Source organism: Schistocerca piceifrons, chromosome 5 (genome assembly GCF_021461385.2).
Source record: "Schistocerca piceifrons isolate TAMUIC-IGC-003096 chromosome 5, iqSchPice1.1, whole genome shotgun sequence".
Classification (NCBI taxonomy): Eukaryota; Metazoa; Arthropoda; class Insecta; order Orthoptera; family Acrididae; genus Schistocerca; species Schistocerca piceifrons.
Genome location: NC_060142.1, coordinates 357,839,054 through 357,866,870, shown reverse-complemented (window position 1 = coordinate 357,866,870; position 27,817 = coordinate 357,839,054). Strand labels below are relative to the sequence as shown.

General features: G+C 41.9%; 1 protein-coding gene across 2 annotated transcripts in view; it reads left to right on the top strand.

Annotated features, from left to right (window-relative positions):
- Positions 1–27,817, top strand: part of LOC124797872 (bifunctional arginine demethylase and lysyl-hydroxylase PSR) — a 163,644-nt gene that overhangs the window by 35,984 nt on the left and 99,843 nt on the right. The window lies entirely within an intron of this gene.

Here is a 27,817-nt window from a genome sequence, read left to right as displayed (position 1 = left end):
TCTAAATCCTCGCACAAACGAAAAAATAGCTGACATCGAAATAAGTGTCCAAGGAATAGAAAAGCAACTGGAATCACTCAATAGAGGAAAGTCCACTGGACCTGATGGGATACCAGTTCGATTCTACACAGAGTACGCGAAAGAACTTGCCCCCCCCCCCCCCCTTCTAACAGCCGTGTACTGCAAGTCTCTAGAGGAACGGAGGGTTCCAAATGATTGGAAAAGAGCACAGGTAGTCCCAGTCTTCAAGAAGGGTTGTCGAGCAGATGCGCAAAACTATAGACCTATATCTCTGACATCGATCTCTTATAGAATTTTAGAACATGTTTTTTGCTCGCGTATCATGTCATTTCTGGAAACCCAGAATCTACTATGTAGGAATCAACATGGATTCCGGAAACAGCGATCGTGTGAGACCCAACTCTCTTTATTTGTTCATGAGACCCAGAAAATATTAGATACAGGCTCCCAGGTAGATGCTATTTTTCTTGACTTCCGGAAGGCGTTCGATACAGTTCCGCACTGTCACCTGATAAACAAAGTAAGAGCCTACGGAATATCAGACCAGCTGTGTGGCTGGATTGAAGAGTTTTTAGCAAACAGAACACAGCATGTTGTTATCAATGGAGAGACGTCTACAGACGTTAAAGTAACCTCTGGCGTGCCACAGTGGAGTGTTATGGGACCATTGCTTTTCACAATATATATAAATGACCTAGTAGATAGTGTCGGAAGTTCCATGCGGCTTTTCGCGGATGATGCTGTAGTATACAGAGAAGTTGCAGCATTAGAAAATTGTAGCGAAATGCAGGAAGATCTGCAGCGGATAGGCACTTGGTGCAGGGAGTGGCAACTGACCCTTAACATAGACAAATGTAATGTATTGCGAATACATAGAAAGAAGGATCCTTTATTGTATGATTATATGATAGCGGAACAAACACTGGTAGCAGTTACTTCTGTAAAATATCTGGGAGTATGCGTGCGGAACGATTTGAAGTGGAATGATCATATAAAATTAATTGTTGGTAAGGCGGGTACCAGTTGAGATTCATTGGGAGAGTGCTTAGAAAATGTAGTCCATCAACAAAGGAGGTGGCTTACAAAACACTCGTTCGACCTATACTTGAGTATTGCTCATCAGTGTGGGATCCGTACCAGATCGGTCTGATGGAGGAGATAGAGAAGATCCAAAGAAGAGCGGCGCGTTTCGTCACAGGGTTATTTGGTAACCGTGATAGCGTTACGGAGATGTTTAATAAACTCAAGTGGCAGACTCTGCAAGAGAGGCGCTCTGCATCGCAGTGTAGCTTGCTCGCCAGGTTTCGAGAGGGTGCGTTTCTGGATGAGGTATCGAATATATTGCTTCCCCCTACTTATACCTCCCGAGGAGATCACGAATGTAAAATTAGAGAGATTAGAGCGCGCATGGAGGCTTTCAGACAGTCGTTCTTCCCGCGAACCATACGCGACTGGAACAGGAAAGGGAGGTAATGACAGTGGCACGTAAAGTGCCCTCCGCCACACACCGTTGGGTGGCTTGCGGAGTATCAATGTAGATGTAGATTTAGTGTGGGATCCGTACCAGATCGGGTTGACGGAGGAGATAGAGAAGATCCAAAGAAGAGCGGCGCATTTCGTCACAGGGTTATTTGGTAACCGTGATAGCGTTACGGAGATGTTTAGCAAACTCAAGTGGCAGACTCTGCAAGAGAGGTGCTCTGCATCGCGGTGTAGTTTGCTCGCCAGGTTTCGAGAGGGTGCGTTTCTTGATGAGGTATCGAATATATTGCTTCCCCCTACTTATACCTCCCGAGGAGATCTCGAATGTAAAATTAGAGAGATTTGAGCGCGTACGGAGGCTTTCAGACAGTCGTTCTTCCCGCGAACCATACGCGTCTGGAACAGAAAAGGGAGGTAATGACCGTGGCACGTAAAGTGCCCTCCACCACACACCGTTGGGTGGCTTGCGGAGTATAAATGTAGATGTAGATGTAGATGTCATAACACGTATGGCACTATGCCATAATAAAGAACCAAACATGAGATTAACAGTAATGGTACTCCAAGAAAATTTACATCCGAATCTGGACATATGAATGTGCACTTTAAGCCGAATTATGCATTTTTGTATGGTTCCCGAAATTATGATGCTCTTGGAGTATCCTTTGACGTCTTGTTTCTTTTATGACATAATGTAAGATCTTTTAATGTTGTACACATAAGAACACACAGGCTTCCTGCATCATTGTAACTGCGCAAGTGCGGTGACACCTGTTCTTTGGCATTCTCTGGCAGCTACTGAAACAAACCTATTTCCAACAGGTCGTAGGAAAATATTGCGAATGGAAGTAAATTTCCTTTTGCGCAAGATGAACTATGTGCGAGAATGTACGAGGAATTTCTTAAATCACAGAGCGTTTGACTGTCATTTAAAGATCAACTCTTTGAGGATGCCCATATAGAAAATTTTCGAGCCCATACGATCAGACACTTATGTCATTATTAAAAATTTTACTGGCACATTTGTGTAATGTATCTTAAAGTGTAACCCACGCAAAAAAATCAACATTATATGTGAAAGTCTAGCTTCTCTTCCAGCTTATTAATCTGAGAGACCAATATTGTATGTGAAAGGTTTGCTTTTCTGGTAGCAACACTAGGTATATTAATTTAAACCATTAACTTTTCCTATTTGTGTGTACGCACTACTTGACAGTGATATAGCTATTGGCTGACTACATCAAGTATCCTATGCTCTGAATATCCGCTGTCATCGGCTGGCGAGATCACATGACATGAGATATGACTGGCTTACAAAAGTGCATCGCAATCTCAATTTCAATGCTTGGTGGAATTCAAATTTATACTTTTGTAATACGAAAATATGCAGTGTACATGTTGCTGCACATCAAAGATCTTTCCAAAACATATTTTCTCCCCTGAGTTTCGTTTTCTAAAGAGCCGGGAAATTCTATGCCGGTGTGTACAAGCATAACCATTCAAAGGATTGATAAGTTTTACAGTTCTGAGGAAAAGTATACTGTCAGTTAACACAGGAAAAGTGTGTTTTCACCCGGGAGAAAGTGTATTTTTAACTGGGAAAATTCCAGGTTTTGTGTGCGTGTGCATGTGCGCGTGCATGTCTGCATATACACCCTGAAAATCTACGCCTTTCTTTTTGTCGGCAATGCACACTGATTTTAGCTTGATGTACATTATATAAGATTTTGTGCACGCCTCATAAATTAGTAGCAGTGCATAAATTATTAACTGGAAAGAAAAAGAAAAGGGCTATGAGTAAGTCTTGAGAACATAATCCTTTTTAAGAATTATGTTTTTATTATAATGCTAGTTCCATTTTCTTATATTGGTTATGTCCCTGAAGCCTCCATGTGCTGTACACAGTCCATCCCTTAGTGCATTGGGTCCAAGAAAGCTTACACTTGCTCGGTCTTGAAGGAGCCACTGTGTTGTTTATGCGGGTTCCTGGTCACATCGGTCAGACGGGAAACAAGGTAGCTGACACTGCTGCCAAGGCTGCAGTCCTTCTACATCGGCATGCTAGTTCTTCCATTCTTTACGATGATCCTCTTACCTCGCCCCTCTAGTTCTTCCACTCCTGATGATCTCTGTGTTGCCATCTGAGACAGGTGGTGTCACTTTGGCATCACCACTGCCCTACCCTTCGCAGGAGCAAGCTCCAAGGAACTAAACCTCTCCCAGTGGCTTGGCTGACCTCCTCTCGGCCCACTTGCCATGAGGGGATCACTTTTGCTAGGTCGTGTATTGGGCATTGTCATTTTAGCCATCACCATATGTTGAGTGATCATCCCCCACCGCTTTGTGCTCGTTGTAATCAACTTTTGATGGTACACCATTTCCTGACCAAATGCCCCCCTCCCCCCTCACTTCTTTAAGGGGGGGGGGGGGGGGGGGGGGGGGGGAAAAAAAAAAAAAAAAAAAAAAAGAGAGAGAATGATGTACAGGCTGTGAACCACGTTTTACTTTTTATCCATTGTAACAATATGGTGAAGGACATTTAATCTTTAGTTCGGGATCTCCATATTCTTATGATGTGGACCTTTCTCCCAGAGGAAGTCACTGTTCTTAACTCTCTTGCCTTCCATCAGTTGGGCTTAACGTGTAGTCGCTTTTAACTCGTTTTCCATATTAGTATTCTAAGATTCTGACTTGGGTGCGGATGACCTTAGTGGTTTTTGTGCACTGGAACAAAACAATCAAACAAACAAAGCCGTTGAGAACCTACAATACCGTAGCAAACTTGCAGCAAAAAAATCCATTGTTGAACATGAGGTTGTAGTGCCTAAAGAATTTCGAGGTAAATTCTAGAGGCACTCGTATTTCACTGTCTCGAACACACAATATTTTAAGGATGAGTGTGTGAGAATGGAAATGTGTCTACTGCGCCACGGTTTATGTGTGTGCAGGACAGGCATGCGTTACGAGAAGACTAAAGTTGTGGCGGTCTACCGGTGCTGACAAGTGGTGGCCGTGGACACCTTGGAATCCGTATGTTCAGTGCAAGGAGTAATCAAGGGCTACTCTTTGTTAGTGAAATAATAATGACTATTGGGAACAAATGAAATATGTTTTATCTAGAGACTGATATACTCTGTTGTGTGACAAGGGTTATTAAAACCAAAAGAGACTGTAATGGTATATGTGAAGTACTAAGGTTTTCCAGATGTAGATGATTTATGAGACTTGAAAGAACATGTGTAGAAGAAAATATAGCGGAGTTGATATAAAAGTATTCTGGGAGCAGTGAATCATTTCAAGGGTAGAGTAGTAGTTCAGTAACATTTCCCTAACCAGCACATAATCTTCTGAGAAGAAGCATTGTGAAGATCGATGCAGCCATCTGCCCTTAGAAGAAGATCGGCTGCACAAAATACTAAATCACCCACGAGAGACATGAGAGTCTTGCAGCCCAGTACCACACAGTCTCCGGTTGTCAGGAAAACGTTAGAACATGGTGACCCAAGTGACAGGACCCGAAGAAAATGGGAATTTTAAGACAGAAATTGAGATAAGAAGGTATTGAGTTGCCATAGCAACTGATAGTAACAAGACAAAAAAACTGTTATGCAGTATTGGATCCTGCCTGAAAGGAAGAAGTGGTGAAAGAGTTAATAAGCACCTTACAGAGGAAGACACAGAGGATAATTCGACTAAGAAAATTTGGTGTGGGGTAGTATGCAGTCCTCACACGTACGTCGATCCAGTGGACACCGATGCAGTAACCAGCCGCCGACACTGACGCAGTAAACCACCACCGTGCCGACTGCAGCGGCTGCCGTTCACCGTTGCTGACTGCAGCGGCTGCCGTTCACCATTGCTGACTGGAACGGCTGCCGTTCACTATTGCTGACTTCACTTCCGCTCACCGACACCGCAACCTATGTTCGAAACTGCCAGCGCCTGTGCTATTCACCGGTGCTGATTCTACACCTGCTTACCGACGCAGCCTAAAACTCTATGCCGGGTGAGCGAAAGACAATAATTGTTCAAGTAGAAAATTAAAAAAGAAACTGTTCAAAGACTATACTACTGTAGCTAATACATTTAGAGGTGAAGTTGTTTTAGATGATCATTAGGTCGAAAATCACTAGGGTTATGGACAGCATTCAAAAAACAGGGGAAACTTCAGAACCAGCCGTGGTCATGACAGTGAGTAGAGAGATGCCAGACTGGTCTGAGGTAGTGAATTTACTTAAAGCCCAGAGAGCAGATTCAGCGTCTTTAAGAATAGAACTGATTGATCAAAATGCTTCTTTAAGAAAAGAACTAAATACTAAGTTAGATGCTCAAAGAACAGATTTAAATGCTCAGAATGCTTCCTTGAGAGAAGAACTGAGTGCAACTTTAAGTGAAAAAATAGATGGCCAGAGGGTAGCTTCAACTGCTCAAATTGCCTCTTTGAGAAATGAAATAAGTACAACTTTAAGTGAAAAACTAGAAGCACAGGGTGAAGCTTTAAATTCGAACTTCAGTGTATTAAATGATGAAGTGGAATTTACGATTAGATTTAAAGAATGAATTAAGTAATTCTTTAACTGTCCAAATGAAGCAAATGTTTACGGACTTTAGCCAAAAGCAGAATGATTAATTTCAGAAGTTGACCCAGAAATTAGAATTTGATATTGAAGACAAGTGTAACCATATAGAGTCTGAATTTAATGAAAAATTAGGGTCACTTCAGTGTGTGTAATGTTACATTCGATGCAGTGAAACAAAGACTACATACCTTAAAAGATAGTGTAGAAAGACAGGATAAGCTGATCCCTATTGTCCAGTCGCAAATTGTAGGTGTCAACACTCGAGTCGATGATGTGGAGAGAAATTTTAAAGAAAAACTGGCAACTTCAGACACGCTAAATATAAGTGGGGTGGACGAACAGATAGAGGAAATGACAGACCGAAAAAGTGGCCGCGAGAGTAACCTCCGACAATGTGTCTCCAAATTTGTTTTCTGAACTTAACAATACCAGGAGAGGTATAGATAATTTTTGGAAAGAATTCAAATTTATCCAGGATAGAGTAGAAAACAGAATAACTTTACCTGATATTGTGTTACCTAGTAAAGTGGTGATTGTTTTGCCGTTGGGAAACTTTCAAACAAAATGTAACGAGAAGTACTGGTCTGCACTTGCTCAAGTGAAGTTAATATCAGATCCATAGGATCCGGGCTTGGTCACGTATATTCCCCAGGGACGTTAACATTCTGTGTTAATGGGCAGAGTGACGACTGTTGGTTCCTGAGTTGTTTTCGGTGTTACTTCCACATTAGTTTTCCTACACTGAATTCTCTTCAAATCTTCAACTATTCTGTAATCTATTCATAACCTCTTAAATTATCCTGTCATGTCACCATTTAAGTGACTGAATATGATTAAAAGATTGTGACTAATTTAAGAGAATCACTAATAAACAGTGATCTCTACACATAAAATGGAACAAACAGAATAATATTCTAGTAGAAGGTGTATTATGATGGTACTATGCAAACAGAGTGACATCAAGACAGAATGGACAAGAGCTTTTTTTCTCCGCCTCGAGTTTCGACCACTGCATTTTCATACATTATCCTACGAAGTAAATACATATTCCGTATTGTTCATCTTCGAAAGTAGCAGCATTGCAATGTACTACGAAAATCCGACTGACAAGACTGCTTGGGGTGTTTGTCAATATGGCCAACTATACGTCCTGAATTTTTTCCTACCTGTGAGAAGAGACGGTTGCTAATAAGAACTTTTATGAATTGTGAATCACATGCAGTACTCTCTTTAGCATAAGAATAATATGAGTATAAGCATTTTGCCATGTATTCTTCCGTGTTTGCTGCTATCTCATTTAAATCCTGACTGCCTAATAAACTACGAAACTAGAGCGACACAACAGCAAACACGGAAGAATATACATATCATGTCATGTTTATATTTGTATTATTCTTATGCCTAATAGTGATACAGTCAGAAATGAAGCACGGCAATTGACTAGATTTTTAAATGTAAGATGACTCTAATTTCTGTGCAGAATGTAATGTACTACAGAGGAGTCTGCAAAGATTTTCAAAGGGAGAAAAATTTTTGCTAAACTCTCATTCAGAACATCTTCTATCATGTGCAGTCTATTATTTGGTTCTTGTTGATCATTATCAACGAAAGCAGCAGTCTAAGTAACAACAAATAGCAGTCTCTTGCCATTGTTTTGCTACTGAGACGATTCCTCTCTCTCTCTTTTTCTTATTGTAGGCGGCGGTAGTGCGCACAAAAGGGAGCCATGCGAGCGGCGACAGGTCGTAAACGCTCATCAAAATGAGGCAAACAATTCTTGACACAGTACAGTAATGCATTTTCAGCTTAGAGTGACGTAAACACCTATTTCAAAGAGAACGGCACTTAAGAGATCAAAGAAAAATAAGCAATCAATTCAAACCAGACGAAGCACGTGAAAAGGAAGGGTACCCGTATAAATATGGACGGAGCACCTGACGCATAGCAATGGCTACCTGGTAAAGCTTAACTGCTAAGCTTATGACCCGCATCAAACTACTGTAGCTGTATCATCATTCATTCGACCTAAAACTTTTTTCTCCCCTTGAATTTCGAATCTCAAATTTCAGGTGTGGCTTAGATTCGTGAAATTTTTATTTCCCTTAATTTCGAGTCTCATTTTTCAGGTGCGGCTTAGATTCGAGTAAATACGTTAATTCCCTCAGCATCACCCAACTTAATTCGAGTTCATTCCATTATCCTCATTTTGCTTTTGTTGATGTTCATCTTATATCCTCCTTTCAAGACACTGTCCATTCCATTCAACTGCTCTACCAAGTCCTTTGCTGTCTCTGCAGAATTACAATGTTATCGGCGAACCTCAAAGTTTTTATTCCTTCTCCATGAATATTAATACCTATTCCGAATTTTTCTTTTGTTTCCTTTACTGCTTGCTCAATATACAGATTGGATAACATCGGGGAGAGGCTACGACCCTGTCTCACTCCCTTCCCAACCACTGCTTCCCTTTCATGCCCCTCGACTCGTATAACTGCCATCTGGTTTCTGTACAAATTGTAAATAGCCTTTCGCTCCCTGTATTTTACCCCTGCCACCTTCTGAATTTGAAAGAGAGTATTCCAGTCAACATTGTCAAAAGCTTTCTCTAAGTCTACAAATGCTAGAAACGTAGGTTTGCCTTTCCTTAATCTTTCTTCTAAGATAAGTCGTAAGGTCAGTATTGCCTCACGTGTTCCAATATTTCTACGGAATCCAAGCTGATCTTCCCCAAGGTCGGCTTCTTCTACTAGTTTTTCCATTCGTCTATAAAGAATTCGCATTAGTATTTTGCAGCCGTGACTTATTAAACTGATTGTTCGGTAATTTTCACGTCTGTCAACACCTGCTTTCTTTGGGATTGGAATTATTATATTCTTCTTGAAGTCTGAGGGAATTTCGCCTGTCCCATACATCTTGCTCACCAGATGGTAGAGTTTTGTCAGGACTGGCTCTCCCAAGGCTGTCAGTAGTTCTAATGGAATGTTGTCTACTCCCGGGGCCTTGTTTCGACTCAGGACTTCCAATGCTCCGTCAAACTGTTCACGCAGTATCGTATCTCCCATTTCATCTTCATCTACATCCTCTTCCATTTCCACAATATTGTCCTCAAGTACATCGCCCTTGTATAGACCCTCTATATACTCCTTCCACCTTTCTGCTTTCCCTTCTTTGCTTAGAACTGGGTTTCCATCTGAGCTCTTGATATTCATACAAGTGGTTCTTCTTTCTCCAAAGGTCTCTTTAATTTTCCTGTAAGCAGTATCTATCTTACCCTTAGTGAGATTAGCCTCTACATCCTTACATTTGTCCTCTAGCCATCCCTGCTTAGCCATTTTGCACTTCCTGTTGATCTCATTTTTGAGACGTTTGTATTCCTTCTTGCCTGCTTCCTTTACTGCATTTTTATATTTTCTCCTTTCATCAGTTAAATTCAATATTTCTTCTGTTACCCAAGGATTTCTACTAGCCCTCATCGTTTTACCTACTTGATCCTCTGCTGCCTTCACTACTTCATCCCTCAGAGCTACCCATTCTTCTTCTACTGTATTTTTTCCCCCATTTGTGACAATTGCTCCCTTATGCTCCCCCTGAAACTCTGTACAACCTCTGGTTTAATCTGTTTGTCCAGGTCCCATCTCCTTAAATTCCCACCTTTTTGCAGTTTCTTCAGTTTTAATCTATAGTTCATAACCAATAGATTGTGGTCAGAGTCCACATCTGCCCCTGGAAATGTACAATTTAAAACCTGGTTCCTAAATCTCTGTCTTACCATTATATAATCTATCTGATACCTTTTAGTATCTCCAGGATTCTTCCATGTGTACAACCTTCTTTTATGATTCTTGAACCAAGTGTTAGCTATGATTAAGTTATTCTCTGTGCAAAATTCTACCAGGCAGCTTCCTCTTTCATTTCTTACCCCCAATCCATATTCACCTACTACTTTTCCTGCTACCGAATTCCAGTCCCCCATGTCTATTAAATTTTCATCTCCCTTCACTATCTGAATAATTTCTTTTATCTCATCATACTGTAGTGTTACCTTTATTATCTTCTCCTCATTAGCTATTGAAACAACCTCGCTTTGTAATGTAATTTTAATTTTCACCCAAAGGCACATTCAACACAGCGGGAAAAATACACGTCTTTCGTATCAAGACAAGAGAGAGAGACATCAATTAGTTCTTAAAAACAAAAACCTACGCAAAAGTATAAAAAAAGAACAAAATTATTTATAAAATCGGTCGCTGGCGCAGCGCTCTTCTGCGTGCGCGATCGTAAATTTTAACTTTGTATTGGCGGAGGCGCGGAAGTCAAAGAACCATTACAATGCCTCCTCTACTGACACGCTCCGCAAGCGAGCGTGGCAGTATAGAAAATTTACATAGATACATATATATATATGAGAAAATAAGAAATGTACATATTACAAAAATATTTTTGAGCACAACGCTCTTTTCATATAAGTCTTTGTATACAGTCTTTTTGGTGTGTATCTTCTTTAGGAGTCGTAACATTAATGTCTTTGAATTGCAGCGTACTATCGTTGCTTAGCACAGCGTTTGAATTCAGTTCATATGATTCGTGTTTACAATGGAATTAATTCGAACAATAAATGTTTCTATTATATTGCTCCAATGTCTTTAAACGTAGTATCGGATTCTGAGTGTGTGTGTACTGCCTGGATCTCTTGCGTGTGACTGGAAGAAAGTCCAAAGTTTGTTCAATGTGCAACACGAAATTGTGATCTCCAGCAGTCGAATTTTGGTTTTTTTTTTTTTAATAAGAGGTGGAGCCCCTCCACGCCCACACCGGCATGATGGCCAACACAACAGGTCTACTGCCATCTCTGCATAAGGGTTAGTATTCACTAAAGTGAGGTGTCGCAGGATGTGGGTGCTGCGATGTTTGCGTACGTCTGGTTAGGATTAACCATTAATACGCGCTCATCTGGAGATAGATTGGTCGAAATCTGACGAAGGGTAGCGGTTTGAAGGGCAGAGGAAAAAAAGTGCCAAGGCAAGAGCCAAGGGAAAAAAACCTCTGCGAAAGTTAGGTCGGGCGGCAAGAGCAGTAGCGGTTGTCTTGCTGCCTGCGATAGGTTGTGCAAGGATAGGCTTTGTTAGTAGTGGGTATCATGCATGTCGATACCTTGACGTTGTGCGTTTGTGCTGCTCGGCGGCTGGCGCTGGGTGCTGGTACAGAGTCCTCGTTCAGCGTCCTGCTACCTGCAACAGTTATGTTTGTTATCGGTCTTGTGTCCGATAGGTCATATACCGGAGGCACAGTGTGAGGGAGTGTTGGGAGATTGTTCGTGCGTCTGTGGGCGAGCTCGTCGGTGTCCCTGCTGTGGCCTGTTGGTCGGCTCTAATAGCAGCTGGTGGTTGCCAGTCAGTATTGCTGATATGCAGGGGCTTACCGACGTTTGTCGCTGTTTGCGTATGTTAGTTTACCATAGGTGGTTATGCCCTAGCTAGCAGCGTAGCGTCTTTGGTCGCTTGTGTTTCCACCTGTGGTTGTGATCGTAGTTTACCAGAGTGAGGATGAAAGGATTGTTCGAGTGTTTCGAGTTCCTGTACAGTCGTGTGGCGTGTTTCTTGAATACTTCCTTGAGGGTATCAAGGCGGTATTCATGGTGAAGATCCACGGTGCGTGTGTAGCGTGGAGCATTGCTAATGATTCGTAGCACTTTGTTCTGTATGATCTGCAGGCGGCGCAGTCGTGTGGGAGCTGCATATCCCCAGACGGGAGCTGCGTACGTCATCAGAGGTCTAATCAGTGTCGTGTATAAGGACCTCGACACCCTCCTATTCAGTGTGCTTTCCCTGTTGAGCATTGGGTAGAGCTGTTTGAGCCTCGCGTGCGCTCGGTTGGCAACGTATTCGATGTGGTCCCCCCATGTAAGTTTCCGGTCCAGCCAGACACCAAGGTATCTGACTTTCTCTCGGAAACGTATTGGGCGTGTATGTAGTGTTATCGGTCTACAGTGTTGGTGTTTGCGCAGTAGTTTCGGTCTGCATGTGAACAGAACTGCTTCGCACTTGTCGACGTTTACTTTAATACGCCATCGCTCCAGCCAAGGCTCAGCTGTTCTGAGTGCTGTCTGTATTCGTGAGTTGATGTTCGACGGTTTCCAGTCTTGCGCGAGGATGGCTGTGTCATCCGCGTAGACGGCTAACGTCGTGTTTCGTGTCGCTGGGTAGTCATTAATGTACAGGTTAAACAAGATGGGCCCCAGAATGCTTCCTTGGAGTACTCCAGCTTGGATACCGTGTTGTGTTGATTGTTTATCCTGCACGTTAGTGTTGAAACATCTGTTCGTGAGATATGAGTGTATGAGACGTACGAGTCCGTCTGGGAAACCAGCTTCGCTTAGTTTGCGTATGAGTCCGTTGTGCCAGAGACGATCGAAAGCCTTTTCGATGTCTAGGAACACGGCCCCTGTGGCTTTGTTCATGTTGTAGCCGTGTGTTATATGTTCGACTACGCGGAGGAGTTGTTGTGTTGTCGAGTGGTGATTCCTAAAGCCGAATTGCTCCGGTCTTAGGGTGTCGTTGGCGATGCAATGCCTAGTGATACGTTTTAGTATTACCTTCTCAACAATCTTGCTGAGCGAGCACAGCAGACTGATGGGTCGGTAATTTTGTGGGAGGGAGTGGTCTTTCCCTGGCTTCCTGAACATCAGGACCTTGGCCGCCTTCCAAAAGTCAGGGAAGTGTTGGTGTGTCAGGATGGCATTCGTTAGGTGTGTGAGGTATTCTACGGCTTTATCCGTGAACTCTTGGAGGACACGGTTTTGAATGCCATCAGGCCCAGGGGCTTTTCTAGCGTTGGTGTGCTTGATAGCCCATGTGACTTCATTTGTGCTAGCACGTCTGATTTCGTCGCGCGAGGGCTGGGCTACAAGTCGTGTAACCTCCTGGTCCGTTTCAAGTGTGAATGCTGGGTCTGAAGGAACCAGATTCGGCATGAAGGACGCTGCAAGTGTTGTGGCCATAAGCTCTGCCTTCTCCGTCGCGGAGTAGGCTGGGCCGTCTGGTCCTTGTAACGTGGGAATGTAATGTTTCTCCCTGGTGAAGTGTCTGGCCAGCTGCCACACGCCAGAACGTGTGGTATCCAGCCGAGCGAGTCTCTGTCCCCATTGTTCGTTTCTGAATGTTTGGATTTTATTCCGTATTATGCCCTGGAGTCTGTTGACGTACAGTTTATAGAACGGGCGCCTGGTACGCTGCCAGTATCTCCTGAGGCGGTTCCTCATTGAGATAAGGCCCAGGATTTCCTGGGGCAGGGCCGTCGAGTGTTGTCTTGGTGTTGTAAATGGAATGGCGTCTGTCATTGCGTCTTGGACGGCAGTTGTGAGAGCCTCCACAGCCTCATCGATTTGCTGTGTGTTGTTAATTTCGTGGGTGTCAGGAATGCGACTATCAAGCGTTTCCTTGAACAGTGTCCAGTTCGCACGCTTGTAGTTAAGCATCCTGCGTGGTTCAATGTCCTGCAGTGTCTCTTCCATGTGCAGTATTACAGGCATGTGGTCTGAGTCCAGATCGTTTTCAACCGTTAGGTTGAGTGTGCATGTGATGCCCTTTATGAGGGCTATGTCTAACACGTCTGGCCTATGTCGGGCCTGTGTAGGCACGAACGTGGGAACGTCCGGCCCAAGTATGATGTAGTTTCGGCCTAGTGCGTGTTCGTACAGTTTCTTGCCGTTGGAGGTTCGTATTCGTGAGTTCCAATCGGGGTGTTTCGCGTTGAGGTCTCCAGCGGCTATTACCCGCGGTGCCATGTTGAGTACTGTGCTGATATCGCGTGTTACTATGTTTTTAGGAGGATTGTATAGCGATACCAGTGTGGTGTTGGCTCCGTTGAACTTGACCCTAACGGCCGTAGCCTCCAGTCTTTCAAGTGCTGGGAGCTCGATGTTCGTGTGGTCTATGTCTCTGTGTATAATGATTGCCGTGCCGCCTCCCCTCCTGCCATCCGCTCGGTCGGTACGATAGACGCAATAACCTGGGAGGTTTAGTTGTTTGCGAGGCGTAAGCAGTGTTTCGTTCACAAGAGCGATTCGGATACCCTTTCGCTCCATGAACGCGGCCATCTCGGCTTTTTTGTTTGCGATCCCGTTGGCATTCCAAAACCGGATCTGTGTGATTGTGTTTAAGTCTGCGTTTCGGGGCTGGTGTGGTGTATTATCCATGTAGTAGTGTAAAGAGCGGTGTGATAGTGGCTTGGAAGCTAGTCCAGTTGAGCGTACCCGACATGAACTGCATGAAGAGTTGTGAGACACACCCCATAATCTTCGTGACTATTTCGGTGGTCGTGCGTCCGGGGAATAATGTTTCCATTATTCTCTGGAATGTTGTTGTGATATTGGTCATGTCGGCCTGGGAGTTGTTGGTCGTGTTAGCGGCCGCTTGTTCCAGTGTTGGCGTTTGGTGAGGGCTGGCCTGCGAGTCGGTTGTTTGTGTGGCAGTTGTGGGCGCCTGTGTATTTTTTGAGGTGAGTGGGTGTGTTATGTGGGTTGTTGAGTTAGTGTCCGGGATGTGTTCGTGGGTGTTGGTGTTCTGTTGACTGTGTACTTGTTGTGGTGCGGTCGTGTTCCTCGTGCTGCGGCTGTTTCTCCTTCTCCTCCTCCTCTGGCGCTGTGGTTGTCCCTGTGTGGGTGCGTTTTCTGTAGCTTGTGATGGGCTGCAGTTCGCGATCTCAGGGGGTAGAGTGGTGTTGTTGCTTGTTTCGTGTGGTGTGCCCGGTGCGGGAGTGGTGTCATTTGTTGTGCTTGTCTGTTGTGTGTCTGTTGCTGGGGGTGTTTGCTGAGCGTGTTCTGAGCTCTGGGGCTCCTCTGACCGTCCCGCGCTGCTGGGGCTGCCAGCGACCGCTCCAGCGAAGGATAGTCCACTTCTTACTGGGCGCGGGGGCGGTTTTGGAACTGTGATGGCGGTTGGCTTCGCATGTTTCGCGATTTTGCGCCTCAGAGCTGCTTTGTATGCAATGCACCCTCTGTAGTTTGCCGGATGGGCAGCACCACAGTTGGCGCACTTGCGAGGTGCTGTATTGGGGAGTTTGCAGCGTTGGGTTGTGTGACCGCCAGCGCAAATGCGGCAGCGGGGGGCGAGACCGCATCTGATACCCGCGTGCGCATAGCGCTGGCAGTTGTGGCATTGTTGGGGGGTGCGCGGCGTGTTGTACACCTCTACATTAACGACCATGTGAAGAAATAATTTTAACTTCAGCAGGTCGCGGGATTTGGCCGTGTCGGCCAGCTCCGCCATGTAGTTATGTGACGGTCTCGCTGTGCCGAACTCTGACATCCGGTTTACCCGAATGCACTCCCACCCGAGAGCAGAGAGTTCGTTGTGTACCGTGTCGGTCGGGGTTCGTGAGTCTATCCCCTTAATCACGTACTGTTGTGTTTTTTCCAAGACTGTCCTGTACGTGAAGTGTTCTACCTTCCTTTCTTTGAGAAAGTCCAGTAGATTCGTGTAGTCTGCCTTGTTCGCCACGTACAGTGTGGCGTGTTCCCCAGTGAGCTTAGAGTAGTATGTTGTGGGGCTGTGCTTATTGTTAAATTCTTTGTTTAGGAGACTTAGGTCTCCATAGTTATGAATGATGACCGGTGGGAAGCCAGTCGCGGTGTTGTTTGTGTTCTGCGTAGCTGCGTGTATGTTTGTGGTTGCTGCAGTCGCAGGGTTGTTTGTGTTGGTCCCTGTGTTGTTATTGTTTGTTCGCGGCGTGGATGGTGTTGGCAGCAGCGCTCGGCCATTGCCTCGTGAGTTTGTGGGCTCACTTGTTAGCGTAGTTGGCTGCTGTTTGCGCCTTGGGCCGACCTGCTGCCACAGCCCGTCTTCATTTGTGTTTGTTGTGTCCTCTGTCGGCTCTGGATCCGGTTCCGTCGGTGCCTGGGCCGCCAGAGGTGAAATAGGGGGCATGTCCTTCTGTTGTACAGCAGGTGCCTGTGTGTGTGGTGTGGGTGTTTCTGTTCGTGTGTTTTCGCTGCCCATCAGCTCTGCGATCAGCTCCAGCTGTTCCGCGATCTGCTGGTCCTTCAGGGCAACCTGCTCCTGGAAGGTGGACAGTGGGACGGAAATGATGGCGGGAGTAGCCGGCATTACCGCCTCTTGTGCTGCAGCTTTGCTGCGGGTGAGTGGTGGGGAAGCACAGGAAAGATCGGACATCTTTGCTGTTTCAGGAGTATTTATTTATTTGGATAGGGAAGGATGGAACACGACAATTTTGCTCTTTTTAAGGAGCGACAATAATGCTTTTTAGCGAAAGCGCTGTGTACCTTGTTCCTACAGAAGAGGGGTGTCCCTACGACCTATCTGCGCGGAGTGCAATGCGCGGCGCAAGAGAGCGCGGGTTGAAGAGAGCGGCCTACAGTGCGCGGGGTTATCCGACGTGAACGGGCCCCTGACACTGAGATTACCCTACCAAAGAACGGGAGAGTCCCGCTGGGGAGATTTGCAACCGAAGTTGCAGGAAGTGGAGCCGAAGCTCTTGCCACTCAGCGCCCGAAAGCGTTAAGCAGCTTGCGCGGGTTCGTGCCGCTCAGAAGAGCATCACTGGCAGCTACGCCAGTTGTAGCTTATTAGGGACCACTCCAAGGAGCTATCCGCGGGCAGCTACGCCAGGTGCAGAGAGCAGCGTTCCGCTCGGGTCGGCTGCTCGACTGCGAGTCGAATTGGTGGCGTCTACCGGGGTATAAATGGTCGGGTCTAGTGCAGCAGGGGATACAACCCGACGGCTTTGAACAATGACGTCATTCCTTAGTCATAGATCGTAATGTCTTCACTTCGAGGCATAGATTATAAAGCAGTTCTGTGTTCTAATAAGCACTATCATTAAAATAATTGAATGTTAATCTAAAAGCGATCGCTTGATATTCGGTACATCATTAAACGTGTGATTTAATTAACTTAATTGTTTGTTTTTTATTCGGCCGGTACTTAATATTTTTCGTAATGATATTGAGGTAATGTGGATTATAAATTTTTTATTATAGAACAATTTGTAGTGTCTTACTTTCGTTTATAGGAATGGATTTATCTACCGCTATGAATCTGGACGATTTAAGGAAAGTTATGGGCCAAGATATGTTGACCACAATTTGCTTCCTGCAAATGTGTGGTCTCATAGCGGAATACGTTCAATGTCGTGAGTGCGGCAAACATATGCGCCTTAAGAGTGTATCGAGTCGCCGTACTCACGACTTGTTCGTATGGCGCTGCAGCAAAGATCGGTTGTGGCGGTCCATTAGACGAGGGACGTGGTTCGAGAAATCTAAGCTCGCCCTCAGAGACATAATGAAAATAACATATTGTTGGTGTTTAAGATATCCTGTATGGCTGTGTGTGCATGAGTGTCCTGTCAGTAAACATACTGTAGTAGACTGGTACTCGTTTTCTAGGGAGGTTTGTGGGGAATATATGAAATATAGGGGGCCGTTGGAGGGGCCGGGCGTTATGGTGGAAATTGATGAGTCTCATTTTGGGAAAAGGAAATACAATAGGGGGGAACCTCCGGTTGGATTATGGGTGTGAGGGGGCGGTAGTTTCAGGTCAGCATTGTAATGATGTAGTCTTTAGAGTAGTACCAAATAGAAGTAAGGAAGTTTTGGTTAGGTTAATTGAAGATGAGGTGGCAGAGGGATCTGTTATTTCAGACGGGTTTTCTTCTTATAGGGATTTAGGGGATAGGGCTTACCAACATCTTGTAGTAAACCATAACATTGAATTTAGATCTATCGACAGGCGCCTGTACTAACAGCATAGAGGGGTACCGGTCGGCGGTAAAATCACTCATAGGGAAAGGGAAACGCCGAATTTCAACTCTCCAAAGCCATCTAGATGAGTATTCTTGGAGACAAAGCATTCCGCGGACATATTGCCTGTTTAAATGTTTCATTAAACATGTGGGCAAAATGTACCGTCCCAAACATCTCAGTTAATTTCAGGAGGGAGGGAAGGGGGGTTGGTGAATGTGTGTGTGGGGGGGGCGGGGGGAGGGGAGAGAGAGAGAGATTTCGTAATGTGTTTGTTGTGAGTGTGGGTATGTGATTTTCATTACTGTCTGTTTAGGCGAGCTTCCGTTATTCGTCGATATTTCCGTGTGGTAAGTTCTCTTTTCCATTTCCTTCTTTATCTATATTTCACTATTTTCCCATATTTCACTCTCTTATTCCACCAATATGTGTATTTCCGTGTTGCGAAGTACGTAACAGAAATTTGGGAGCTGGCGATCTTTTTTCGTTTTCCAGCTCTAGTATCAGCATGACATTTTCGAATGTGTACTTCCGAAACCCCATCACAACAACATCCTTCACTTCACCTTTACACTGACGACACAACTATAATTTGTATCCCGTACTTCACTTCGCCTTTACACTGACACTATATATGTCAATTCGCGAGCAAGATAAAAATGTTGCGTATAGCTATATAGCTCACGTAACGAATGGGATACTATTAGCGTCCAAGGCACAGTAGCTGATAAGTGTTTTTTGGCTTTTTAAAAAAAAATCTCACGAGATAGAATAAACTGATCCTACTTTATTAAGCAATCAATAAAGAAACGAAACTGAAACATAACAGCAAAAGCGAAAATGGTAAACTGCAAATAGAATAGATTAGCCATGCATAACACCCACCCATCTCCCCAGGAGTCGGAACTCCCGCACCCATTAGAATATACACATGCTTCAGTAGGTGATAAGTGTTTTTTGGCTTTTAAAAAAAAATCTCACTAGATAGAATAACCTGATCCTAAGATACAGATGCTTCAGTAGCTGATAAGTGTTTTTTGGCTTTTTTTAAAAAAAAACTCACGAGATAGAATAAACTGATCCTACTTTATTAAGCAATCAATAAAAAAACTAAACTAAAACATAACAGCAAAAGCTAGACATAAAAGCAAAAACTAGAACAATAAATGTTTCTATTATATTGCTCCAATGTCTTTAAACGTAGTATCGGATTCTGAGTGTGTGTGTACTGCCTGGATCTCTTGCGTGTGACTTGAAGAAAATCCAAAGTTTGTTCAATGTGTCAACACGAAATTGTGATCTCCAGCAGTCGAATTTTGGTGGCGTCTCCCTGGGTATAAATGGTCAGTGAGGGCACAGGAAACACCTCACTGCCTACGACAGGTGATGAGCTTGTCTTTTACTCCAACCTGAAGACCTGCCGGCTTCCACAACACCATACACTTCAAAGCATATTGACACTATGTAAATATTGCTTGACCAGTGTTCCATCACGTTGGTTTCTTCTTTGCATTTTCAGTTCCATTTATATGAATCATGTGCTACATGCACAAGTCCTTTGCAGGTCATTAACATCTACTTAAAATACATTTCTTGATATAGTATGTGCATAAATATACAATATTTACAATTAATCATTACATGAGATAGTTACATTGTTGTCATATAGCACATATACAGAATTAAATGAAAAATATAGTAAATTTTTACGTTACATTCAATATCATTGTGCTGACATGTGAATTACATTACATTCAGATTGAAATATACATTTTATTTGTTAGCTCATTCTTTTTTTCTTTTCTTTCCTTTTTTTGTTCCTTTCCCTTTCGTTACACTTGCAACATTTGAAGATAATTGTGGCAGCTCTCTAGAATATTCAACTTAAAATTCACCTCGCCTCCTGGAATAAAATTTACACATATTTCAAGCTTCAAGACAGCCCTCTGTAGGAGGATAGGTTCATGGGATGGTTGCTAACTACTTCATAAATACTAGTAAAGTCATCCCCTACAGTGGACTACACAAAATAAAATATGATAAATAAAATACGTGTTAACTTAATATAATGTAAAAGTTCCTATACCTAATACCGTTTCTAAGTGTGGTGTCCCCACTATTGCTGTTTCTAAGAGTGGTACCCCTCTATTACCATTTCTAAGAGCTGTGCCTCTCTAAATATCTTAGGATCCTACAAGTATGTACATCAGTGTGGTAAGAGAGAGAGAGAGAGAGAGAGAGAGAGAGAGAGAGAGAGAGAGAGAGTGTGTGTGTGTGTGTGTGTGTGTGTGTGTGTGTGTGTGTGCCATGCTGTATATCAATTCTGTATTTACCTTGTGGTACCTGTAAAATTCTATTCATAAATAAATATTTGTGTATGTCTCTCCATACTGTCAGATAATCACGAATTATATAATGTCAAATATTTCATCAACATGTATAAATTTTTCTAAGGGAGGGATGAGAGTATGAACCACAACAGAGGACTGACGTTTTGTTTTCTCCTTATTCTCCTTTCTATTTAATGGTGCATTAGTTCAGTTCAGTAGATGATCTTTAATTATGTCATTAGATGGCTGCTAAATATGTTCTCTTAAATAATTCTTCCAATCTGAAGTGTCAAGCCTACATAACTCCAAAAATTTCATTACAAGTTCCCATTAGATTAGTGTTAAAGTGAAAGTAATGGAAAGAAAGATTTAAATCTTCTGGTATATTTCCAACAGTGGCTGCTGTAAATAATTCTTTCCACATAAATCTATACTTTCACCTTTAGTTATAAGAATATATAAGACACCACATAAGTTATTATCTCAGGCATACCAATCTTTCAATAAGTATTCTTTCCACTACTTTCATTCTGTATTCCATGAGTACATGTGATATAGCGTTCAAATCTAGTTTCTCTCCTCTCAACATATTCTCAATTACTCATAACATTCTCACCTATCCATTATTCATTCTTCACAAAATAACATATCCTTATTCCTCAGCATTATATATATATATATATATATATATATATATATATATATATTTCTCTTATTCATCACCACTTACTTTTTACTTCAACAACAACAACAACAACAACAACAATAATAATACCCTTTTCTCATCTTATATTCCATTTACCTCTCTCCATATTACTATTTATCCTCTTATTAAACTAAAATTACATTCACTCATCTCATTCAGTCACTCACATCACTCATATCAACATTACTATTATCACATGCCTCCTAAAGAAAATACTTCTGTTCAGTTCTCTGCCTCCTCTTATGTGTATACGCCTCAATAGCAACTCCTCTTATAACCAAATATCTTATTAGCTATTGGATGGTTCACATTGCTTTCTAGACTTACCTGCATTCATAAGATTGTAAGTATCTGTATAACTTAAATGTAGGCTCATCATAACTGTATATCATATTAATTATCTTCTTTGTTTTACTGGTACTATTAAAATCTATATCCTGATATAATTCTTTTTCTATTTTCTTACTGTCATCATATCGGAGAAAACAAATCGTCGGTTCCGTTGCGCTCTGCTCCCTATCGACCGTAACTCGAGCGCTTAGCTCGGTCGTCGTTCGTTTTCCGGCAAATTCGGTTGTTGCTGCAGGTTGGGTTCATTGCCCAACTCAATAATATTTACATTTCTGTCGCGCGTCACCCAAGTATCAGCTGTTTGGTTGTTGACATTACCTCGCGTCGCATTGGGAGTTCCGTTAGGTACGAATTGAGGGTTGCTGTATTGCATGTGTCGTGGCGGTGGTCCATTGTGATTTCCCCATACATTATTTCGCCCATGACTGTAACTGGTATTGTCATTACTGTTATTCCTGCAATACATGTTTGGATGTTGTTTCTCTGAAAATATCCTGGATGGTACCTGTTATCCTCTCTTCTTTGATCTCTATAATTTCGGTTCCTTCTTCTGTTGTTGTTATTTTGAATATAACTGTTATTGTTCTGATTGTAATTACTGTTCAGATAACCATTATAGTAATAATTACTGTTTCCTTGCCAATGCTGCGAGTTGTTTCTCCTAATATTGAATGGATTTGTCCCAGTGTAGTGCGAATTGTTTCTTTGAGTGTTTTGTTGTGGTTGTCGGAGTCGGATTCCAATAGCCTCTGTCATTTCTGTTGTGCGTACGCGAATTGCTTGGATGGATCGGATACAATTGATTGAAATTCCTGATCTCATCTTTGTAAACAACATCTAGGCCTATCTCATCAACATAACTAAAAAAATTCTTTATGTTGTCCTCGGACACTCCTATTAATTTATCACGGTAAGGAAATGGTAAGTGGCTTTTAAGTGTTCTAATTACGTCTGGTAAATCTGCTGGTTTTGTCCAATATAATGGTTTGTCTAGGTAGCGTTAAAAGTATTGTCGTAAAGTCTCTTTCTTCGGGTTGTAAATTTCTGGATTGTATACTTCTCGTTTTAAACTTTGCTGTTCTGTGATCGACCAGAATTCCTCAAGAAATGCTTGTTCTAACTGTTCAAATGTTAAACATCGTCTTTTAATTGCTGCTCCCCACTTAGCTGCTCCCCACTTAGCTGCTCTTCCACGTAACAAATTTGTAACATATCGAATTTTGTTGGCTTCTAACCAATGTCTCGGGAAAATACCATCAAAAGAGCGGATGAAAACAATCGGATGCACTTTGTCTTTCTCATCACATGAAAATGTCTGAAAGTATCCATGTCGTACTAATGTTTCATCAGCTACTCCCGATGGTATTATGGGTCCTGCATTTTGTGTCAAACTGTGCATAGTATGTGGTGATGTCTGATAGTAATTTTGATCTTGTGGTAGCATTGAAAATGGTTCATTGGGATTTGTATCACTCATTGGTAATACTATTTTCGGCTGTGTGCTGGGTCTAGCATTATTATGATTCTCATTTATGTTTTGGTTGCCTGTTATGGGTTTTGGTATCACTGACGAACTTGGTATTACATTTTCTTTAAGTTTACGTACCTCTTTCTGAATATTATCTGTTTCTCCCTTTACTTGTTCCTTTGTCTTATCTAAAATGATCTGTGTCATTGTGTCAAACTTCTCATCTAAATAATCATCACATAATTTGCATTCATGTACAAGTTTTTCTGCTAGAGTTGTCATTCTTTAAAGATGCTACATCTGCTCTGTCTTCAAGTTTTTCTAACTTTTCCTGTAAGGATTTCTGCTCCAATGTTACATCATTTAATCTGTCTGAAAGGTCTGTAATCGTCAGGTCTAAGTGTTCTTGGTTTGTTTTTTACGGAATTGTGTGACTGTCGTAATTCGTCAACTTGGGTACTGGTTTTCTGTTGTTCAAAAACTACTGTTAACAATTTCTCATTACATCGTTGTAAGTCAGTTTTTGTCTCGTCACTGAATTCCACAAATACCTTTTCTTGTCTCGTAACCTTGTCTGATAAGTCAGTAAATTTCCTTCCAAGACTACTGGTGGTTTCTGTCAAGTCGGCAATTTGTCTCGATTGTTTTTCAAAATTTTGTTTTATGTCCTGTGTCAGTTCATCGAATTTAGTGTCAAATTTCCCAATGTCACATTTTAAATTGTCGTCTAAAGCGTCAAATCTTTTGTCTAAAGTGTCAAATTTTCTGTTTTGGTCACCAAGTAACTTCAGAATCTGGTTGAGCATGTCAGAGTCCTGTGTCTTAGTTTCGTCATTTTTTCGTGTCTGATTGATGTCTGGTTCTGAAGTTGACGTTGTCAATGTCACGTTTTGTCGCGTAGTACTCACTCTCCATTCGCCTGTATATCTGTTTAAATATAGGGGTTGTTGTCTTAATCGATCCGGTAAAATTATGTCTTGAACATCCTCACAATTAAGTTCAATATTCATTTGACTGTCGGACATGTTTTGCAATGTGTCACTTTCACTAAGCTCGTCTGCGGAAACAATTTCTACGCGTCTAGCGTCCATCTTGCGATTTTCGTAATTAATTGCAAATAAAATTTTCCAATGGTAAAAAAAAAAATTTTTTTTAATATGATATGTTGAAATCTGAAATTTCTCTTATGGAAATGGATATTTCTATATGATTTCTAATTAGAAATTGAATTATTAAACTGGTACTGAAATTTCCCTCTGACAAATAAATGACTGTGAATATGCTCTTCACTTATCATTTGCAATAATAGTAGTAAATCAATTTTAACTACAATTTGAAAAAATAATTTCGAAATAAATGGATCGGAATAAAGGAAGTACAGATGGCTGCTTGAAACTGGAAAAAATGTAAATTTCTGTACTCACCCTTTTTCAGTCTTGTATTGCAAATGTAGCGTCAAATATACAGTTTTCAATCCAAAATTTTTCTTTCGCGTCCGTGCTAATTTTTTATGGAACGTTATCCTTTCCCCCTTTTTTTTTTTACCAAATTAATTTCCTCAAGATGAAAACGAAAATTAACACGAATTAATAACAGGGAAAACAATATTGTTGTAAATTTCATGCAAGTAACATTACAATTGAAATGAATGAGACTTAGTCCAAATTCATTTTCTGATGCTATTAAGTGGTTAAAATTAGATAAAATGTCCAAAATTTATAAATAACTGCACTTGTATTTAATCCGAACTGCACTTGTATCAAATCCGAAGATTGCAAGTCCTGTCACCAGGACGCCAATTGTACTGTTACCTTTATTATCTTCTCCTCATTAGCTATTGAAACAACCTCGCTTTGTAATGTAATTTTAATTTTCACCCAAAGGCACATTCAACACAGCGGGAAAAATACACGTCTTTCGTATCAAGACAAGAGAGAGAGACATCAATTAGTTCTTAAAAACAAAAACCTACGCAAAAGTAAAAAAAAAAACAACAAAATTATTTATAAAATCGGTCGCTGGCGCAGCGCTCTTCTGCGCGCGCGATCGTAAATTATAAATTTGTATTGGCGGAGACGCGGAAGTCAAAGTACCATTACAATACATTTCATCAATTTCTTCATCATCTGCAGAGCTAGTTGGCATATAAACTTGTACTACTGTAGTGGGCGTGGCTTTTGTGTCTATCTTGGCCACAATAATGTGTAGTAATGAGAGTAGTTCAGTAATATTTCCCTAACCAGCACATAACCTTCGGAGAAGAAGCATTGTGAAGATCGACACAGCCATCTGTTCTGAGAAGAAGATCGGCTATACACAGTACGCAAATCACCCGTGAGAGGCGTGTGAGTCTTGCACCCAAGTACCACATAGCCATCAGGAAAAGGTTAAAACGTAGCTGTGAAAGTGACAACTATGTGAACCAACCACACTTTGGCACATAACCCATGCACTGTCTATTTGGTAGCAATTTCTTTATGATGATTCTTGGATGAAATTACACTGTGACAACAGCATTTGTGTATAGCCTCAGGTCAAGAGAAAGGTTTCTTTTCACAGCAGAAGATAGGAACATGTGGGGCAAATGAACTGACATACCTCTTTCAGGTAATTCTTAAATTGTCTTTTAAGAAATTTTATTTATTTATTTTGTTTGTTTTATCCCCCTCCCCAAGCCAGTTTTTATGCTCTCTCTGTGCCTGTGGCTATATATACATATATATAATTGTTTTTGGGTGGATGGGGGGTGGGGGAGGGGGGCAGGAGAGACACATAGAAGGGTAGGAGCAGTGGTGGAATTTGTAGTGTTGGAGTGGGAGCATGGAAGGGAATTGGTTGAGGAAGGGCTGTGACTAGCGGAGGTTGAGGTCAGGGGGGTTTTGGGAACAAGGGATATGTTGTATGGAGAGTTCCTACCTGCACAGTTCAGAAAAGCTGGTGTAGGTTGGAAGGTTCAGTCATTAAAATGAAACAAATTGTGTTGGGGAATGTTTTTGGCAACTAGGTCTTGGTCACAGTTTGGTGATGGTCATTCATGTGGTCAGACAGTTTGTTAGTTATCATTCATGTGTGGGAAGCAGCACAGTGGTTGCAGCTTAGTTTGTAGATCACATAACTGCTTTTGCAGGTACTCTTGTCTTTGATGGTATAGGAGATACGTGTGACAGGGCTGGAGCAGGTGATAGTGGGAGGATGGATGGGACAGCTCTTGCATAATTGGGAACAGGAGTGGAGTAGGGATGGACAGGCGTATTGCAGAGGTTCATTGAGTGGTGAAATGCCACTGTGGAAGGGGTAAGAGGATATTCCTAATTTCATGGCACAACAAGACGTAATCAAGACCGCGATGAAAAATGTGACTCAGGTGCTCCACTGCTGGGTAGTACTGACAAGGGAATGTTCCCAGCTGTAAATAAATGATCCTGATGAAACTTTCAGGTATGTAGAGAGGTTAAAATAATGCGATACCTTTTTTTTGTCTAAGGGCTAGGGCTAAAAAGGCTCAATGGGGCTGGTACAGCTATTGGAAATGTATGGTGTTGATGTTGGAAGAACTTTGTGAGAAGATTTGCATATCTAGTTCTGCTGGATAATGATGATGATGATGATGATGATGATGATGATGATGATGATGTCGTCTCCACTTGAGAAAAAATATAATCTAGCACGTAACAGTTCTCTTTGCTAAGATTTTCCAGTGTACTGAAATATTCCTGATACAATTCGGGATTCTTAGAGGATCATCCACCACAATTTACAAAAACTACTGGATTTTGTTTAATATTGTGTTGCTTGTCGTGTGTATTATGTGGAGAAATTTTGTTCATTTTCTGTGTGTGGTGTAAAAAAAATGTATTGTTCTAAGCATTCCTTTATAGTTTGTCATCATTGTAATAATTTTATATCATAATAATGAGAGTTACTTATTAGTTTCAATGAACAAAATACATGTAAGTGAAATGGTAAACCAGAAAACAGAATAAACATTAATTTAAAATGTAAAATGACAGTTTAAAATTTAAAAGAAAATTAAGCAAAACATGTAATTAGAATAATAATGAATGGTTAGATATTTTGATTAGGTATATTGACAATACTCTGACAGTACAATGTATACAGCGTATTATCCAAAAATGGTATGTCAGAAACCAGCATTATTATACATGGATGGATGTGGTGTGAAAGCTTTTTTAATTTGTGTCGTAAGAAATGTTTTCATTTTTTTTCAAAATTAATTGATAGTGGTAGGGAGTTTCACAAAATTTCAGATTAGTACAGAAGTTGATTATACAGCTTTCAAGAATCTTAATTACATTTCAACTTTTATGTGAAACATATTTTTTATGTATTAGATATTTCCCATGAACCCAATATGCCAAATTACTTTTTAGAGTGTGCTGTACCTGTTAAAAGTGAAATTGGACAAAAACAAAACAATATATGTCACATTATTTTGACCTTTCTACATACTTGTGAAGTTACACCTGGGAATGTTCCCTTGTGGTTCACAAGAGCTGTGCTCCCTTGTGGCCGGACAGTGAGTATGTGGGAAAGTCGCAGTAAGTCTGTTCCTGGACTAGGTTGGGATGGTAATTGCTGTCTGTGAGGACTCAATGAAGCCCTTGACATATTTGGAGTGTGTCTGCTCGTCACTTCAGATGTGACAATTGCACGTGGCTAGGCCATATGGAACGGACTTCTTGTTACGGATTAGGTGGCAGCTGTCGAAGTAAAGGCATTGTTGGTGATCGGTAGGTTTGATGTAGAAGGATGTATTGATGTAGCCATCCCTGAGTGGAGGTCAACATCGAGGAACGTGTCTTGTTGATGGTAGAAAGGGGGTGAGGTGAAGCAAATGGGGCGATGTAGAGGCATGTTGCGGTTCTGGAAGTATATGGATAGGGTGGCCCCAGCCTCTGTCCAGATCACAAAGATGTCATCAGTGAATATGAACCATGTAAGGGGCTTGGGGTTCTGGGAGGTTCGGAAGGATTCCTCTAGATGGCACATGAATAGGTTAGCATAAGATGTTACAATTTGGTTGCCCATTGCTGTACCACAAATTTGTTTGTAGGTGATACCTTCAAAGGAGAAGTAATTGTTGGTGAGGATATAGTTGGTCAC